Here is a 21,029-nt window from a genome sequence, read left to right on the forward strand (position 1 = left end):
TGCTTGGAGCTTGGAGTCACATTGGTTGTGTTTTGTCTAGAAGATAGGATTTTAAAGCTCGTCTCATCTTCCAGCTACAGATTCTTAATTTTTCCATTTTTACAGTGTTCTGCAAGCCTTACAAGAGGTAGTATAAATGATTTATTTTTAGTGATGACTTTCCAGCAATCACTTATTCTCAGCATTCTGGGAAGATATGAGTCTCTAAATCCATTACCATTCACTGAAAACATAGATATCTCTGGTTAAGACAGATTATATAGCCTCTGTTCTAGAGTGTAAGCAGAAATAGTTAGAAAGCAGTTGGAAGCTGTGTCTAGTTAGCTGAACATCAGTAGTAACTTTTCCTATAGAGCCTATGACCTCTGCAAAACACTGTCCACACTTTCTAACATGTGTGTACAGAGTTTCTAAGGAGATAAATTCTCCCCTTTTACTAGGACAGCCTAAGTTTCTGTTCCCGTGTTTTGAGCCAGAAGTCATTGTCCTTTGGTAGCTTCTCCTCTAATAGGGCCATGAGTATCTAATGCTAAGAGGAAATCTTGAATTGTGACATAATTTCTTTGGTAGACTTAAGAAAACTAGTTAATTTTCAATTTGGGCCACATGTGTGTTTTCTTTTTCTAACTTGTGAGAGACAGAACTGATTTTGAAGTTCTCCGTAAGCCAAACAGGAAACTCAAAAGCTACTTAGGTAATTTTGCATAAAATGAAGAGCTATAAATTGTTCCTAACTTTAATGACTTCCACAAGCAAAGGGGAACTTACTCTCTGATTTGGATAATACATAGTTTTTCTTTGATATAATCTTGATTCCATGTACTACAATTTCATCTTAGGTCATTTGTACCAAATTCTTCAATAGGCTCTCTGTTGAATTCCACATTCTAACCAGTGGTCTATGCTCAGTTTAAGAAGAATTTTGCTTCAACTTTGTTGGCATATATTTTGTTTTTTGGAAGAAAGGAAGTTGTGGATTGCAACTAACATCAAATAGGTAGAAATTTGAGATCAAGGGATTTTAAAATTGTTAATATTTGCAATAAACCGTACCTGTATTTTATTTTAAACATCTATCTATTGAGTTTCTTTACTTTACTTTTCTTAGCCATCCTAACTAAATTTTAAAAAGTTATGAAGTATTTTTAACTTGGAGAATGGGGATAAAAATATTTTATCAATACAAGTCTGTTTTCTATTTTCAGGTAAAGTGAATTTCACATCCATGAGAACATCAGGAGCTATAAAGCATCCCTGTTACCATGCCAAGATTTCTTGTATTTCTAAAATGAGTGAGATGTCACTGCAGTACTCTTTCCATAGTGGTAGGAAAAAGGAAATTTGTATTTGTTGAGAGTTAATTAGCTGAAAAGTCAGATTCCATACATTTTAAAGTGTATCATTTAATTATAAAGTTTCTTCATTGTTGTTCTGCTTATAGATGAGGTGTCAAGTTTAAATACTGGTTTAATAGTAACACTACTAGCTCATTAAAGCCATTGTCAGGGAAAATTAATTAATTTAAAACTCTTTCAACTTATATCTATATTTGTAACTTATATTCATACTTGTAATTCATTGGTCTCTAAAACTATTAATGCTTAAATTCTATTTTTTCTTTTATTATGTCTTTACTTTTGAGATTATAGCACAATTATACCATTTTCTCCTTGCCCTTTTTTCCTTAAAACAGTCTCATGTATCCCTACTTTGCTTGCTTTCAAAACCATTGCCTCTTTTTTAAGTGGTTGTTTTTACAAGTGTATATGTATATAAGCATGTGTGTGATTGTGTGTGCATACACACACATACACACACACATACATATACATATACATGCATGATGCACGGACACACACACAAAATTCTAAATACATAAAAATAACCTGCTCAGTCAGTATGATTTCTCTTGTATGTATACTTTATGGTCAGAAACAGAGCCTGTTTAACATGGAGACCAACCTATACAACTGTAACCTTTGTGGAAGGCATAGGTTGGTCCCACTGATCAGATTTCCAGGTTGGCAATTCAGTCTCAGTGAGCCCCTATGAGTCCTGGTTAGTTGATTCTATAGAGTTTCTTGTGGTGTCCTTGACCCATCAGGCTCCTATAATCCTTCTTCCCTCTCTTTTGCAGAATTCCCAAGCTCCACCTAATATTTGACTGAATACATCAGTTTCCACCATTTGCTGGGTGAAGCCTCTCTGATGACAATTGGGCTAGATAACAATCTATGAGTATAGCAGAATATCCCTAAGAATCATTTCATTGAATTATATTGTGTCATTCCTGTTTGCTTCTATTATGGGTCTCTGGGCTCTCTAGCTTCTGGCCAGAAGTATTAGGGGTGGACTCCCTTTCATGGCATGGGTCTCAAGCTGGACCAGACATTGGTTTGCCATGCTACAATTTCTGTGCCAACTTTACCCAAGTATATCATGTAGGCAAGACACATTATAAGTCCTAATCCCTCCACTGGAAGTCTTGTTCGTTTACAGAAAATGGCCAGTTTAAGCCTGTATCAGGTATTGCTAGGAGTCTTAGCTAGGGTCACACTCATAGATTCCTGGGTATTTGCTTTGCTGTAGGTTTTTAGCTTTCCCTAGAGATGCCCCCAGTTTCCAGTTGTTTCTACCAGTTCTCTCTTCCTCCATTCTTCCTACCCCAGTATCTGTCCAGTCTCCTCTCCTTGTCTACCCACAATGTCTACTATTCTGCTACCCCTTCTTAGTGAGATTCACAAGTCCCTCCTTGAGCCCTCCTTGTTACTTAGCATCTTTGGGTCTCTGGACTATAGCATGGCTATCCTTAACTTTATGACAAATATCCACTTATAAATGAGTACATACCATGCTTGTGTTTCTGGATTTGGGTTACTTCACTTATGATGATCTTTTCTAATTTCATCCATTTGGTGCAAATTTTGTGGGTTTTTTTTAACAGCTGAGTGATACTCCATTATGTAAAAGTAATACATATTCTTTATGTATTCTTCAGTTGGGGGATATTCAGGTTGTTCCCATTTTCTGACTATTACAAATAAAGGCATAGTGAACATAGTTGTGCAAGTGTTCTTGTAGAAGTATCTGTTGGGTATACTCAGGAGTGGTATATCTAGATCTTGAGGTAGATCAATTCCCAATTTTCTGAGAAGTCATCATATCTATTTCCAGAGTGGTGGTACAAATATACATTTCCCTCAGCAATAGGGGAGTATTCTCCTTGCTCATTCTTACAAGCATGTACTGTCACTTGTGCCTTTGATCTTAGCCATTATGACAAGTGAAGACGCAATCACACATGTTTTGACTCAAATGAACTTAACATATCTACAGAATATTTCACTAATACACTAAGGAGTATACCTTCTTCTCAGTACCTCATGGATCCTTCTCAAAATCTGACCATATGCTTGGTCACAAGGCAAATTTCAACAGATATGAGAAAATTGAAATAACCCCCTGTTTTTAATCAAACCATTATGGATTAAAGTTAGATTTCAATAACAAAAGAAACAATAGAAAGTCTACAAACTCATGGAAACTGAATGAATCTCTACAGAATGTCCATTGGGCCAAGGAGAAAATAAAGAAATTAAAGACTTTCTAGAATTCAGTGAAAATGAGGGCACAGTACCCAAATTCATGGGATATAGTGAAAGCAGTACTAAAAGATAAGTTCGTAGCATTAAATACCTTCACAAGGAAATTAGTATGAGTCTGTACTACAGACTTAACAGCACAACTGAAAACTCTAGTATAAAAGCAAATACACCCAAGAGCAGAAGAAGACAGGAAATAAACTCAGGGCAGAAATCAATAAAACAGAAACAAAGAGTAGAAATTTAAGAATCAATGAAACAAAGAGTTGGTTCTTTAAGAAAATCAACAAGATAGATAAATAGTTTTCCAAACTACCTAAAAGGCAGAGGGAGAATATCCAAGTTAACAAAATAAGAAATGAAAAAGGACATAACAATGGACTTTGAAAAAATTCAAAAAATCATTAGGTCTTACTTCAAAAGACTATACTTTACAAAATTGTGAAATCTGAAAGAAATGGACAATTTTCTTGATAGATACCACTTACCGATGTTACATCAAGAGCAGATAAACAATATAAACAGTTTTATTTTTCTCCTAGGTAAAATTAAACAGGATTTAATGACCACATGTATAGTGGTTCAGAACTAATTACACTGAAGTTAACTGCTTGAAATCGAAAAGAATCAACACTCTGGATAGAATATGTGTCGTTTACTTAGCCAAAGTCCAAACAATTCCCAAAATGCTCCACACAGAACCACCTTGTTCATCTGTTACCTGCTGAGCATTTGAGATTTTAGCTTCTGCTCCAGTGTATTTATTGTTCCTGTTGTTTTACCAACTACTCCAACTGACCTCTTAAGTTTTCAACAGTATATATTTTTAGGAGAGGAAAAAAGTATGAAGTGAAAAGGTATTGAATTCTCAGAAATCTTGCTCTGGTTTTCTCATGTCTAGTGAGTCAGAGAAAATGAGCAGAGACTATAAATACTTGGGGTCAAAAGGAAGCAGTTGTCATGTTTAAAGAGCTAAAAGACAGAGACACGTAAGTGGTACATCGTGCGTCAATGCACTCTCAGAGAAAGTTCCAAAAGGAAATAAACCAATTTGCAAAGTCAGATCAGTCTTTATTCATATACACCAAGGGGATTGAATTTGGAATTGTAATTATGTGATACAAAAGGAATATACCCATGCATCTTGCTAGCTAGAATCTTTATGTGGCTGAGAATAAATAGTAAAATCACAAATTCACCATAGTGATGTCTGGCTTTGGGGATTGGGAATAAAGTAAGTACATTTTCTTATACTTTGTATCATGTAAAATGAATATATACCAATAAGACTATGTTATGATACACTTCTTATCACCAAAGCAGTATAAATTTGGATAATAGTTTTGTTAACAAAAAAAAAAACCCTCCAGCATGGCAAAATGTATTTTCATTGCTGTGTTTTCTGTTTGTTTACCTTTGATAACCTGTTTTAGCATTCTTTTTATTCTTTTGACATTGTCAGTAATTGATACACTGACACATTATCAGTTTGACATCCTGTGCTGACATATTTACTCATTATAATTCTAAGTATTTTTTTTACTGTAGTTATTTAATTTAGGAATATCCCCCATAGGCTCAAATACTAGAATATGTGGTTCCCAGCTGACAGTGATTTTTGGGAGAAGTTATGGAACCTTCAGGAAGTGTAACATTGCTGCTAGAAGCAAATCACTGGGAACAGATTTGGTGAGTCTGTAGCCATGCCTTGCCTTCAATTTCCCAGCTTTGCACCATGTTTTCTGTGTGAAGATGAATCCACGTCTGATGCTTGTTGACATGCCTTTCTGCCACAATGGCTTCATACCCCTCTTGAAATAAAAACCCAAATAAACTTTTTCTACAGTTTGTTATTGGTCATGATATTTAACCAAAGCTGCAGAAAGTTAATTAGTGCAAAGATTAGTACCAAAGAGTGAGCGACTACTGTGAAAAACCAGCCATGGTTGGTTTTAGTTTTTTTTTGTTGTTGTTGTTGTTGTTTTTTTTGTTTGTTTGTTTGGTTTTGTTGTATATTTTGTGGGAAATGTGGATGACTTTGGAACTTTGGAAAAAATCAATCGAACACACACACACACACATACACACACACACACACACACACACACACACACACACACACACGACAACTGAATGCTGAAGGCAATGCTTAACAAACCATTCTTGTAGGAGCCTGACATTAGTGCTGAGAGAAAACAGAGCCTAGCTTAAGATGTTTCTTTAACTTCAACAACCGCTTTTGTGAATATAATTGTGCTTGGATTTTCTGATGGTGTCTTTAAAGTTGTTATTCATAGAATCATATTTTCTGCCATAAGAAAAAGTAACTGCATTTTCTAAATGTATTCTAAGTTTGCTCCTTCATTTAGCTTATTGCTTTAGCAAAGATTTCTCCCCCTACACTTGCCCACTTCCTGTATAAATCTTGCCACCCTTGTATTCTTTTCTGATTTCATATTGCATGTATTTGGTCTACTGTCTTTACTGGTTTAAAGACTCTCTCCTCCTCCTCTCCATGACCCCTTTATTGCCCTTGTGTCTATAAAGACATTGTAAGGTAAACAAAAAAATCTTGAAATTCAAAGCTATGATCTACATATGAGACAAAATGAGAGGCATGTTTCAGTGCGAGTTCCTCTGTAGTATGATAGAGAATCCCTGTGGATAAGGCCAAAAGGTACAGCTGAATCATCTTGGAGTTATTTTTACTTTTAAAAAAGGGGCAACCCATCCATCTCAAAGTTTTTAACCCAGAAATATTCTTGTCCAAAGGAAGAACAGGGACAAAAAAATGGAACAGAGACTGAAGGAAGGGCCATCCGAGCACTGCCTCACCTGGGGACCCATCGTGTCTTGCAGACACCAAACCCGACACTGTTGTTGTGGTCAAGATGCGCTTCCTGACAGGAACCTGGTGTGGTGGTTCCTTGGAAGGTCCCGCCAGCAACTAACCAATGCAGATGTGGATGCTTGGAGTCAACCATCAGACAGAGCTCAGGGAACCTGGTGGGGGAGCTGGCAGAAAGACTGGAGAAATGGAGGGGGATTGCAACGCCGTTGGAAGAACAACATAGGCTGGCCTGACCACCCAGTTCTCCCAGAGACTAGACCACCGACCAAGGAGTGTACCTAGAAGGATCCATGGCTCCAGATACATACGTAGCAGAGGATGGCCTTGCCTGACAGCAATGGGAGGGGAGGCCCTTCTTCCCAGGGAGGTTTGGTGCCCCATTGTAGGGGGATGCTGGAGCGCTGGGGCAGGAGAGGGCTGGTGGGTGAGGGAGTATCCTCATATAGGCAAAGGAGAGGGTGGAGGGCAGATGTGAGATAGGGGGTTGGTGGAGGGGTAACCAGGAAGTGGGATATCATATGAGATGTAAACGAATGGAATGATTGATTAATCAAAAAAAAAAAAAAGTAAAAACTCCACCTTGATTCAAGGTGTGAAGCCGAGGAACCAAGTGATCTGAGGAACTAGCCTGGAAAAAGAGTGAGGTTGAGGTGTGTCCAAACTCCCAATATCTTATCTTGAGTTTGGTAGGAATAGGAGAATTTCCTCCCTGACCTTGGCTTGCATGTCCTGGTGCAGGTAGTTTTTTGACCCCCACCTCTGACACCCTTGAGGTGTTCACATACCTGAGGTGGCCAAGTTACAGGTTAAACTTCCTCTCTTTTCATAAGGTCATGTGGAGCAAGCAGCAGAAATTTGTCTTCATGCAAATAAGGCATTCGCAGTACCTTAACCTCGGCCAATGATGTACTCTTACCCTGAAAGCCCTACCCACTCCCCAAAGGTTTAAACAGCCTTCGTTCTCGCCAATTAAATGAGCTGCTCAATGAAGCCTATCTCCCTCTGAACCGTTTCTTACCAAGCTTACCAGCCTGCTGTCTCCGTCATCCTCCGCAGATCCTGCCTCGATTTCCCTCTCAGACAATCTGTCTGACTGTTGGGGAGCATACAGTTAAGAGAGATGGAGCAGAGTGGGGAGGACATAAAGGCAAGGTTTTCTATTTATTTTTATGTAATGTCATCAATTTGCTGATACGTTGTTTGATTAAACATTTTTAAAATTCAGGATATAGAATTTTCAGGATGTTTTTATATCAGTAAAAGTATCAATCCTTGTTTCTGTTAGGTAACTCTGCTGCATTTTATAACTATTGATGGACTAAAATATCTCAACTTGTAATATTATTCCTATATTTATTCTTAAAAGCGGCTATGTTGTTTCTGTTTTGCTAGTAAACATAACATTAACTATCAGCTCAGGCAAGGCATGTGATTATGGTAAGAAAACAGCTATATTTTCCTAAGCACACTCAGAGTTCTAACATTTTTTTCGTGGGCATAAAATGATGATAAACAAAACTTATTAAGTGATTTTTTTAAGGATAACTCAATTGTGCTATATATCATCCTCTTTCAATTGTGCTATATATCATCCTCTTTTTGTTACTCAGTCTACATAACTTGTATGACTTGTTTAAAATTTCACTTCTGCATTTAGTACAGAAAATGTCGTGCATGGAGCCCAAATCTAATTACAGCATGTAGCAGTTACTAATTTTCAGCTCTTGTATTTTGAATATATCTGTAACTTCCATTAACTGAAAGCTTTTAATCATGTGTATATGCATATTCTATAAAAATTACTATATCATAAAATAGTTCCAATTAAAATTTGGATAGAATTATCCTGAGAAAACATTTTGTAAAAGTTTTTGTGGAAGTCAATTCTTCAACAATTTGTACATTTAAAGTGAGTGTGTGTGTGTGTGTGTGTGTGTGTGATGTGTCTGTTCTTTACTTATCTAATATTTTTTCTCGTGAAAATAAATGACAACATACTCATTAGACTAAGCAAAGGAATGAGGTTGGAGAAGGGTGCTTCTCTGGAATAGTGTTTCAGTATTATACTTAAAATTCTGAAGGCTGGTCAGAAAATTGGTTTCAGAACTTGTTTCAGGAGATCTCCAGGGAAGCAAAAAAAGAAAAAAAAAAAAAAACCAACCAACCAACCAACCAACCAACCAACCAACCAACAAAAAAACCAACCAACCAACCAACCAACCAACCAACCAACCAACCAACCAACCAACCTACCAAACAAAAACAAAGATGTGTTAGTCAAAGCTGAGCGCTTGCTTTTCCTTTTGACCCAACAGCAGTGAATCCGCAGAGCTAACTATAGTAGCTGCTGAATTACAACCAGGCTACTGAACAACTTAGGAAAATGATAAAAGAAAGAAAAGAAGACAAATCATGTCCCCACAAACAAACAATTTCCTGTGTCTCTCAGACTGAAGATAAAGTCATTGGCAAGGTTTACTAGGTACTGCACCCAGATTCAGTGTGTCTTACTGAAAATCCATGTGGCTGAGCCCTGCTGCTATCTGCAGCCAGTAGGATTTGCAAAACAGAGCTGGGGCTACTGCAGAAGCACCTTTGAACTTGGAGATCAGCAATAGCACGGTTCATCAGATAAGCTCTGTTTTCAGGTACATTAGGAACATTACAATATGAATTTTCAGTAATATCTGATGATTTCCTAGTAAATACAATCAAATTAAAGAAAATTCTCAGTGAGTCTTAAGAAAACCTCATGTGCATTGACCTGGAAAATCTCTAAGGCTTTCAGTCTTTTTATTCCGAAGTGTAAATGTAGTCTTTGAATTTGATACATATGTGTTAAAAGTATATTCGTTTTGAGGTATTGGTTATTGTTTTGTCCTTGTTGGCATAGTGCTGGAGAGTTAGTGTGGAAAAAAACTACTCTACTGTTTGTTTCTCAGAATATTTTTTGTGACTCATGCACATTTACTCTTGACCACTTAGACTTTTCAGTTACACATATGCTTTTATTTACAAGTTTCTGAAAAGTATTTTCTAAAGAAAAGATCATTACTCTTGTTTGCAAAGTAAGACATGCTACAATGTAGCTATAGAGGTTTTATTAAAAAGTTTTGTTGTAACATTTTTGTAATTGTTTTGTGAAGTGAATAATGTGTATTTTCAATTTGACATTTCCTGAACTATATAGCAGATAATTTAATAATTGGCTTGTGTATATATGATATATGAAGATACTTGAATACAATCAGCAAATTTTAATGCCCATAATAATTTACTGAGTGCTTGGTAGGAGAGTAAATGTAATAGATTTAGGTTGATGTAATCAAAAATTTAGACACTAACTTACAGTTTCACCACAGTTCCACATACCGTATGTGAAAAAACAATCTTGTACGTTGGGAAAAAGTATTTTTGGACAGATGCAGGGAATTTACCCCAGAGTTGTTTCAGTCAGAGGAGAATAAACCATGAAATTGGCAACTAAATTAAGCAGATAAAGACGGATAAATACTGCATTTGTTTGTATGAGACACTTGAGGGTAGGTGTGAAGGAAGTGTTAAAATTAGTCAATATTTTTAGGAAATTGAGGCACTTATAGTAAAAATTATACAGAGTGGTCAATGATTGTGTAAAATCATGACTCTTGAAAGAATAAGATGCCTGCTTTCCTATACTCAAAAAAAAAATCACAGATTATTGGACTGTCTCTTACTTTAGGTTAGTTATTGGTATTGTATGATGAACTATGATTTAAAAATTACCCTCAGGAAATATAAACATTTAATTATTACAAGTTTTCTAACCATTTTTCTATTGTAACATAAACAGCTGTCAAGTAAACACTAATACAGTCAGAGAACTGATAATTAACAGCTCATCTACTGCAAAACTTAAGACAAAGGGAATATATATCATATCTGACATGCTACTACAAACGAATATTCTATCATAAGCTCAAGATACACTGATAAAAATTTTAGCATTTGTTAGTTGTTGAAAAATATTATTCTAAGTTTTGAATGCTCCAAAGCTCAAATGATTAGATATTGTTATTTATCATAATAGAGAATCAAATAAAAATAAGCTTTTAAAAATGATGGTTTTCATCAACTTTATCTACTCCTGCCTATCAGATTTAAAACAAATACTTACTATTTTTACTATTGTAGATGATTAAAAAAAACCAAAACAACTCCATAGAACCGTGAAGTCTCAGTGTGGGCTCATTTTTTGGTGGTTGAATCAGCATTAATCAAAGAAATAACCTTTAATTTCTTTTAACTCCTTAAAAACTCCAGCATTGGTATTTTCTGAGAAAAGAATATTATGTTACCAATACCAGATTAGGAAATGTGCAGTGTCTTCTGTTTTGTGATAGAATTGCTTAGTTATATTTTCTACCATTAAAACGGGATTCAAACATTTTTTGATTTTTACTGCATTCCACTTATTTATCTATCTGTTCATTTTTTCATTTATCCTAGTACAATCAAGAGTAAATACTCGAATTTAGAATTAAGAGGATTATTAGGTGTGAGTATTATAAATATTTTTAAGAAAAATGTTAAAGTTTATCAAACTGTGATCTTGGACTCTTTGTTATATTTTGTGGTGTATCTAATTTTATACATTTAAACATGAATAAAATAATACTTTCAAATGTGCACGCTGCTACCTCCACACATCATCCCTTGGTAGTTGATTGATTAGATTTTCCCACCTCCATTACTAACAATGACGATTGAAAAAAGAATCAGTCTTTGAGACTCTGAAAAGGGATTTTTGTTTGTTTACATTACTGAAGCATGGGGGAAATAGTGAGGCTGTATATAAACAGCAAATACTCAAGCTGAACTTGAGGTCTTAGCTGAAATTTACGATGAACATCATGATAAAGCAGCAAGCAGGAAAACATATTTTGAGAGGAAAAAGTAGAAACTTTTATATTGCTGAAAATTTACAGAGTTTTCGGAGAAGATTGGGCTTATGAGGAAAAGTCTGGGTAAAATTTCAGGATTTAAGAGAATACCAATAAAGTGAAGACTGACATTAACCAGACCTGGCTATAAATACCACACAAAGAGACCAAACAAGTTCTCCCTTGACAAGCCTGACCACCTCTCCTTTTGACAGAAGCAAAAGGAGCAGCAATCTTATGAAACCCCGTGTTCCTTTAGGAACAGCGAAACTTAATAGGTTAGAGACTCTAGTTTTAGGACGATTTCCATCTGTGTGTGTATGGTTGTAAGTCTCTCTGATCCTACGGCATCATGGAGCAGAAGAGAATCTATCCTGATTGTATTCTGTCATCTCTCACATCTTCTGTCTTATCAGTCAAACTGATAACACTTCCTTTTCCTTAACATCATTTTGATTGCTGGAGGAAGTCACTCCTATGTTTAAGAGATACTTCTAGTTACCTTCACTGTACTGTGGAAGTCAGGATACCCCCTTTTTTTCTCTTTTTTTACACTACTTGGAAAACACCCAAATATGGAGTTGGTTCTACATTGTTGGTATTGAATCACATATTTTAATAGTTAACCTTTTAAAATATCTTTATTCAAACTGAAATTTCATAATCTATACCTGCTCAAAATACTGAAACTACTTATTATTTAGTAATTAAATATTTTTATTACTTATTGTTCAATAGTCCAACAGTGATTTTAAAATTATACATTCTGAGTCATTTGTTTTTAGCAAAAGAAAAGAACTTTCATTGGCAAAATTTGGAATTTCCAAGTTGGAACAAAAGGAAATACTGGTTTACATCCAAAATTATAAAAGCAAATATCCAGAAACTATATTAATTCAAAGAAATAAAATAATGTTAAGTACTTAAATGATGTCAAATAAACTCTCATGGAGATTTCCCAAGATTCCATATGGAAATTCTACCTTGGAGGATGTGATATGTAGTTCTTCTAAACATGTGTTATAAATAAAAATTTAATGTAAAAATAGAGATTCCAGGACATCTTGCAAGGTGCAATTAAAAAAAAATAAATTTAGAGTAACTAGAAAAGCATCAATTAAATTTCCCAGACATTCTTAACTCTAAAATGTAACAGTATCTCTCCTTTATCCATTTTAACTATCCATCATTTACACAACAAGATTGAGGTGTTAAAGGAATTGTTCATTAAATTTTGGGAATACTACTTATAAATGATCAAAATCAACATGAACAACGTATAACAGCAATTTTTCACCATTCTTATTTACAAAGAATTATCTATAATATATAGGGTTTTAAAGTTCCAATTCTATTTAAATTGTTTGATGTGAGTAAATATATATTTTAATACATTGATCAAAGATTTGTTACTTAAGAGAAAATTGCCTGTTACAAATGCTTCAAAATCATGTCAGAAGACAGTAATACTATCTATCATCTGTAACTTTTCAAATTACAATAATTTTCTGAAATGAATGTTTTTCCTTATGCATAAATGAAATGTGTCAATTTAATTGATCCTTGAAATGACAAATACAGCTTTTTAAATGGAAAAGAATCCATTTTATGTAGTTGATTAATATATTCAAATTACCTTTAATACAAACTTTAATGCTTCATCTTCTGTGAAGTATTGCACTGTGTACAGTATTTTTCAATGTTGTGTTCTAAGCAAAGCATCAATAAGAATATTGAAAATGCAGTCTGTATAGCAGAGAATTTGAAGCCCCTTTTCCAAAGGTAAACAGATGTGTGAACGAAATTCATTAGTCATTAAAATTTTATTCTTTCCCTAATAACTCATTATTTTCTACTTTTTCTAGTTTCTCTTATTCACTCGTTGCCAAGGATATAATCTCCCCCTGACCCACTAAAATCAAGTCGACCAAATGCTTCCTTTCCTGTCATCTGACACAGTGTCAATGATCCAATATACACAATTCATGACAGGCTAGCAAATAACTGCCATTGGACCTTTATTACCGCATATTATTTCCATCTTCCCTTTGCATCTCTTAAGCAAAGTCCAGCAAGAGATTACTGTTTATTTTTTTATTTAGCCCAGGCCCTGATTCACAACAAGTTGTCAGTTGTATATGAATCGGCAAACAAACATATTTGTGCTGCAGTAGTATTAATTTCAAAGAGGAATTTACTATCTCACTCAGATTACTGTGGATGTACTTGTCTCCTATGGCATCTGCCAGTATACAAATAAAATGTTGGACAGGTGAGCTACCGAAGGTAGTGATTTTTCAACTTTCCTTCATAGATACCTAGAATATATTAGACTGTTGTCTTGTAGGAGGAAGGAAGTTGAGATACCAAGCTGACTATTTAAGCAACACACTGGAATCAATGATGTATGTTGGAAGTTACACTGAGTGCAAACTTGAAATGTGTATGTCCCAGCAGAGAACAATCATTTTATTCAAATTAGAGTCTTCAGGATGAGAGAACCATGTGCTGTCTTTTGTTCCCTAGTGTGTCAGCATTGTGAGAGTTGTATAATAGGTATTTATTTTATCAGTGGACTATGACAGTTGGCTAGAGTCTTGACTATATACAGTTATGGTTTATCACAAACCTTAGTCTTTCTTGTTTGATGTCTTGCTTTATCTGAATTAATTGTAAATTCAGGATTTCCCTGGGATTTCAAGGTAAAAAGGAATCCACGTGCCTTCAAATGTTATGTTTAAAAATGGCGGCAGTTAGGGAAGTTACATGAGAGTTGTCATGCTCAAAGTAAAGTGTCATTCAAAACTATGTCTCTGCTCGTCACCTTCTCATATGGCTGTTGTCTTCTTTTCTTGTGTGTCTATGTTCAAAGAAAACCATACGATGAAAACTCACACAAAATGAAGGCACAGAGCCATCCAGCATCCAGGATCACATTTTATAGGATAAAAACTATTGAAGTTCTCAAGGAGTCTTTCAAATAAAAATTTATAAAATGTTTTTTTTATTCCTGCTTCATGTTCAATCATTTGAACTACACATAAGCAGGCACAAGAATGAGATTCTGTGCTTCAGCCTAAATAAAACATGGGGGCCATAAAACTGTATGCAACAAAGTTTAGCTATGTTAATCAATATGGATTTACTGAAGTACAATAAATGATATATATGTATGGCAATTTTACAGTGAGAGCCATCGTTTCGAATTTCAATTAAAAATTAAGAAGGAAATAAACCCATTAAAACACTTTTATTAAATTATTTGAAAGAAATACATCAAATCCAAGGAGAATTATGTGTTATTAGGAAAGAATGCTTATTAGGACATTGCTACAAGTACACAAAGTAAATGGAGAGTGAGGGAGGGAATGTTATTTGCTAATCATGGAGCACAGCAATATTCCAAGAGTGCATATCCAAGACTTCTCTAAAATGAATTTCAAAATTATATAAAATCTCAGCTGCTTAACCAGGCAAGGGGAAAGCTATTGCATGTATTTCCACATCTTTTTCAATTCACTACATGGGCCAATATGAAGAAATTCAGTTATTTGTTAAGTTGGGAATATATATTACCTAAAAGAGTAGATAAATTGTTTGCATTTTACTTAATAACTTGAGCAAGATCTAGTGGTGCTTGTGCTTTAGAACAATGCCAAAGAATGCACCAGTTGTGTTGATCTTCTGAATGCTGCCATAGCAAACTTTGTTTGGGTTTTCTTTTATTGTATGCCACAGAAATGAATGTAGACATTCTTAGATGAATACCCCATGCATTATAACTATGATTACTGACTGATCATTCAGTTTCTGACAGTGCAATAATATTTGTGAAAGTAGTGAGTTTTAAAGCTTCCATTACTTTTATGGTAGTTGACTGCCCCATTGCAAGGTGTACTATGCATATTTCAAAAAAAGTGAGACGATGCTTCTGTTTTCAAACAAAGATAATGTCTTAAGCAACTTTAATTCTGGCATGGTATGAATTTCCCACTATATGCATCATGCTTCTATTTGGATTAAGTCAAAGATGATATTTTTAGTGCAATACTGACATAGTACAATTTTGCTTTCTTAAAACTGTAGAAAAAAAAGTGTCAGTATTCAAAACAGAGCTTTAAAATTTGTCTTGAAATAAATGGAACATATATTTACTGTTTTGATACTTTGGTAGAGACAGCATGATTTGACTAATTTTAGAAGCTGACATTGCTGAACACAGATTGGATAAAATATATTTTACAACACTATTTTCTAGAGAATGATAATTTGCAGTGGATGACGAACTGTTCATCAACTAATTCCAACTTGAAAATTTAACAATTAAGGTTTGATAGCAGATGTTAGATAATGCTAGCAATTCAACCTTGAAACTGTATTCTGCCTCTTCTGCTTTCATCTTCGAGATGAGTTAAATTGAAGAGCTTCATGAAATTGCAGGATGAGTTGTTTAAAAACTGTTATCATTTGCAATTGTTCTATGTAACACAGAATTGTTTTTATATCATGAAAGCCAAAATAAAACATGTTCAAGCTTCTATAAACTGCCATCTCTCATTTAAAATCTCTACTTAGAGATTTTTATTTTCAAAATAACAATTCAGTTCTCTTACATTGGATATATATATACATGCCTGTGTGTACATTTCATTATATATATATAGAAATAAATGCATATAATATAATAAATTACTTCTTCTGTGGTTAATCTTTACAGTTCTCTGTCAATTTTTCTTTAAAGGAAAAGGTCCAACTGATAAATATATTCGAAAAGAAGGTTCTAGATGTTCTATTTTAGGTATTAATGTAAGGGATACAGCTTTGATGTTCTTGTTTAAAATATGGTGAGTGTAGTAGCTGACTTCAAGAGTTGTCGTAACAATTAAGGACAATGTATGAAATGTTTACAGATAATTTATGAAGCCATGTTGAGATACTTAGGCAAGTGTTTGTGCTGGGATGATCATGCCATAAATCCCATCCTTATTGCTCCAAGATATGCCCTCTTGAATGAGCAAGGATTCTTGGGGTCTGTTATTTTTACTTTCAGTATCCTGGCTCCAATGCTAGTGGTGCTTAACTCATATTTGGGCTACAGTTCCATCTGGGTATCTACCATGGTGAGCTCTGGACCTGAAATGATCATGTAAACATGGTTGAACCTTTTCTGCTGTGTTCAGTTTCCTATAAGGTCTCATCTACCCAGAGATGGACAATTAAGATCTTCCCCTCAGTGTAAAGCAGAGACAAGTGTCCAGTGAACCCAGCCTAAGTGTTTGGTGCTTCCTCTGACTGAATGCATACTCATTTAGTACGTTTGTAATGAACATTTCTGTGGACAATAAGTGAGCTTCTCAGTGATCCAAGTTCAGCTGTCAGCATCATTGCTGTTATAAAGAGGAAGATGGCCATAAAAAAGGCACCTGACAATTTTTGCTCTAGCAATAAATTTGTTATTAAAATTTATAATTCTACAAACCTTGTCTAATACTAATAAGCAGAAATATACATATCATCATTACGCAAACACCATGTGAGGAATTCGAGGGAGTGAAGTGCCATTGCTTAGAAATGCTAATTTGTATTTTCAAATTGTAAATGTTAAATGAGCAGCAGAGGAGTACAAAATGAATTCTTTCTATATTTTGAATGTTTAGAAATGATTCTCAGATAAAAAGTCGCTTTTTTTGTCTTTCCTTTAAAGAAAGGGAAGATGTGATGGTTAGTGTTACAGTACATCAGTGAGGGTCTCTGTTCTCTTCACAATATATCATATGTCAAAACTTCTCTCTTTAGAATAACAAAAGTGACCTTTTGGTGCCATAAGCTCCAACTGACCTTTTGGTAGCCATAACAGTGGCAAAGAAACAATAAAGATACATCAAGTAAGGGTTACTTTGTGCCACTGGGATGTTCAGGAAATGAACCAAAATACTTTACAGAATTTGCTCAACTGGATGGTAAGTGAAGATTAACAAAGGGCTTTCTGTGAAAAGGAGCATTGTGACCTTGGAGTGGTATTTGACCATTGCAGTTGACAGAAAGCTTACAGGAGTCTATACTTTAGAGAGTGTCATTTTCAGAATATACTTGAGTGAGTGATGTAAATATCAACATTTTGAAGGCTACATTTATAGCTTGAAGTGAATTTATTAATGGAAAATAAAATTTAAACACAAGAGTACTGTGGTTTAATTCAGATAAAGGCAATAGAGAATAATAGTTTTTTTATTTGACTTTTTCTCATTAATTAAGATGTTAACATCAGCTTGTCACAGAGAACTTACTTCTTTTCAAAGGACTTGGAACCACACACTGGCTGATGTTTGAAATCCTGTATCTATGTGATTTATCTGTAGGGCACCGTTTGAACATTTATTATCTTTGCTGTCCAGAGCTTCTAATTTTGTTTATGTTTTTCCATGAAGTGTAGAATCACAATTATGAATTTATATAAACCCGGGCTCAGTAGTTAAATAAGATGAAAGACCTGAATTACTTCAGTACATTCCAGGGAGAGCAAATTGGGGTTCTGGTTATAGCAAGTCCGCTGCGAGCACCAGAGTTGTTCCAGGACCTGGGGAGGGGGTGGCTGGGTCATTGTAGGGGAATCCAGACTACCAAAAAACAATGAATTCCCTTGCTCAAGGTAAGCCTGAGAATTACTTACTAGCGACTTGTTTGTCAATTGATTGGCAATTGTAGTTAGCATTTTCTTAGTTATTGAGCTACAGTCTTTAAAACATAGTATTTTTTTCCATTTTCTGAGAACATCATACAATGTGTTTCAATCATATTCACCCCAAATCCTCTCAGACCCACTCTCCCTCTCCATTCTCTTCTCCCTACTTACCCAATTTTGCATTTTCTTCTTCTGTGTTAAAAAGCAAGAGCCAACACAACTCATTGAGTCTGATTTGTGTTGTCCAGCTACTCTTTGGAGAAGACTTTATCCTGGTGTGTGATTAAGCTACCAGGGTTCACACCACTAAATACTGATTGTCTCACAGCAACTATAAAATACCAACAGTGCCCCAGGCAGCAGTGAGGTTTCATACCTAGCTCCCTCTCTTCAATGTTAGGATCCTGACTGCCCTGAGCTTGTACAGGCTTTGTGTATGCTGTCATAATCACCATGAGGTCATATGTGTCCTTTCCCTGCCATGTTCAGAAAACACATTCCTTGAAGTAACCCACTGCCTTTAGCTCTTTGAACCTTCAATTTCTTTAGACTATGGAGCCTTGTAGTGAGGAATATGATGTGTATATCCAAATTAGTGTTGAAAACTCCACTGTTTCTTATTCCCTAGGTTGACCAATTGAAGGCCTTTGTGTTTATTCCATACATGTCACGGAGAAGCTTCTCTGAAGAGATGTACTGATTAATGGATATTGGGTTATAGGGTTTTATTGCTTTTTGCTTAATTTTGTATTTTTAAAAACATAATCAGTCTCAAAACCTGTAATAAGTTATTTTAGAATCTAAGTAACAAAATAATGAATCTTAAGAGATTGTGCTCATTTTTTAAATAAATAACTTCTTTTCTAAGCACACATTATAATGAAATGTATTTTAAAATTGGTGCATTGTTTTTTTCTGCTGCAGATTGAATCCAATGCACTGTGCATTCTGGGAAGAACCATACTAATGAGTTATTTCCCAACTCTAAAGCCTTTTGCAGTAAATGCCAACTTTAAGAAAATAGATTTCGTAGCGCTGGAAGGTGCTATGAATGATACTAGAGGAAAGAGATGATCATCAATTTTACCCCAATTGGAATCCTGTGAGTGACAATAATGATTGGCCCACTAGTGCAAGAGACAGATGAGAATCATGGGAGTAGCCAACTATGTTCTGAATGGACTTAAGGCCAGCTCCACAAGATCAAACCATATCTTGTATCAATACTGGGCCTATAAACTATGGATAGACAAACATAGAACCTAGGAACCACCTAATGTTATTTTCCTAAATGGAACTAAGCCAATGCCTTATGTTTTAACATCATACTTATAGTTTAAAGCACTTCTTAACCTGCATAAGAGAAGTTTCTGTTTGTAGTAGCAGTGACTAACGCAGACACCTACAACTGTCTAAAGTGCAGAGCATGAGACTGTCCTAACAAGAACAAATCCACTCCTCCAAAGGTTCAGAAATCAATGTGAAAGGAAGGTCAGAAAAAGTATAAGAGCCAGAGATGGTGGGTACATGGTTTATCTGTTCATATGATCACATGGAGAACATCTGTGTGACTCTAAAAACCATCGAATCCCAGCATGAAGAGGTAAGCTGTGCTTGAAGATTCACATTTAGGCGAGGAGCTATTGCCAATTGCTAGTTCTTTGGAAAGGAAGGGTTAGTTGTTTTTAAGAGAGTCAGCCTCACTTAACACTCTGTAAACCAACTATACTACATCCAGTCACCCACATTTAAAATTATTTGAACAATACACATTGAGCTTGATGTTTCCCCTACCCCCACCCCAAATACACAGGGTGATTAGGACAGGGAGGAGCATAGATCTAGGAACAGTTGGTGAAGATAGAGTGAATATGATCAAAACTCATTGTATAAAGTTCTGGAAAGAAATAAAATTAGTTTTATTCACTTACACATATTGGTTTAACTTATTTTTTAAAACAGTACAATTCCTTCTCAGATCTCTAACTTTAGTAGTTGATATTTGAATTTCAGCTACACTAAACTCGAATAAGTATTGTTTTGCAGCTAATCTTTGGCTTCACTTATTTACTTATGAATATTTCGTTGATGATCTAGGATGTTTTGGGCTACGTGCTTCATCTCAGAAACAACTAAGTGAATGAATAGAGACTTCCCCCAGAAAGAGCAAGTCTGTGTGAACTATGCCCCTGCTATGATCATTTAGCTATGATCTGGTAAAATGATTTGGTCAGTTCCAAAATGTTTTACTATAATACTTGTGGCTGGTGTAGGATGGGAGATGAAAAAGATAAATGCAAAAAGGTTTTGAAGAGAAGTAATTTTAAAAGGCATCCTTAGTCTCTTGCCCTCCAGGTTGTCTTTTCCATTGTCAGTCAAAGATAACCCCCTTTTCTCCTCTCCTTGTCTTGTTAGGATTAGATGTTGACACAATCTTTTCTAGCAGCATATTCTTTCCAGTGGCTATTAGGTACTTTCAAGGCACAAATTGCAGCTATAGGTCACTGGATGTTAGTAGTGCATGCTACCATGGATTACCTATTTTTATTAAGTGTTTGATCTAAATCTGCAATTAGGATTTAATCTGTCAAGTAATATTTGTGTCTAGTATGTTGAATATCCAGGAAAGTCAGATGTCTAAACAGATATGTGTAGGAGAATAAAATTAACTTCATTTTCATTAAATTTTGATACATTTATCCAATGTGTTTTGGTTATATTCACCCTATCTTCAACAACTGTTGCTAGATTCACACACTTCCTTGCCGGACTCAACCACTTTTTTTTAAGTGCATCAAGCTCAATGTGTATTGCTAAAATAGAATTGTATATGGGTGCTTGGATGTACTATAGTTGAACATGTATTTCATGTATACATATACATATATATCCCATATATATTTTCCATTCCATATATATTTGTGGTGGTTTGAATATGTTTGGCTCAGGGTGTGGCAGTATTAGGAGGTATG

This window comes from Grammomys surdaster, unplaced genomic scaffold (assembly GCF_004785775.1).
Source record: "Grammomys surdaster isolate TR1022 unplaced genomic scaffold, NIH_TR_1.0 99, whole genome shotgun sequence".
NCBI lineage: Eukaryota > Metazoa > Chordata > Mammalia > Rodentia > Muridae > Grammomys > Grammomys surdaster.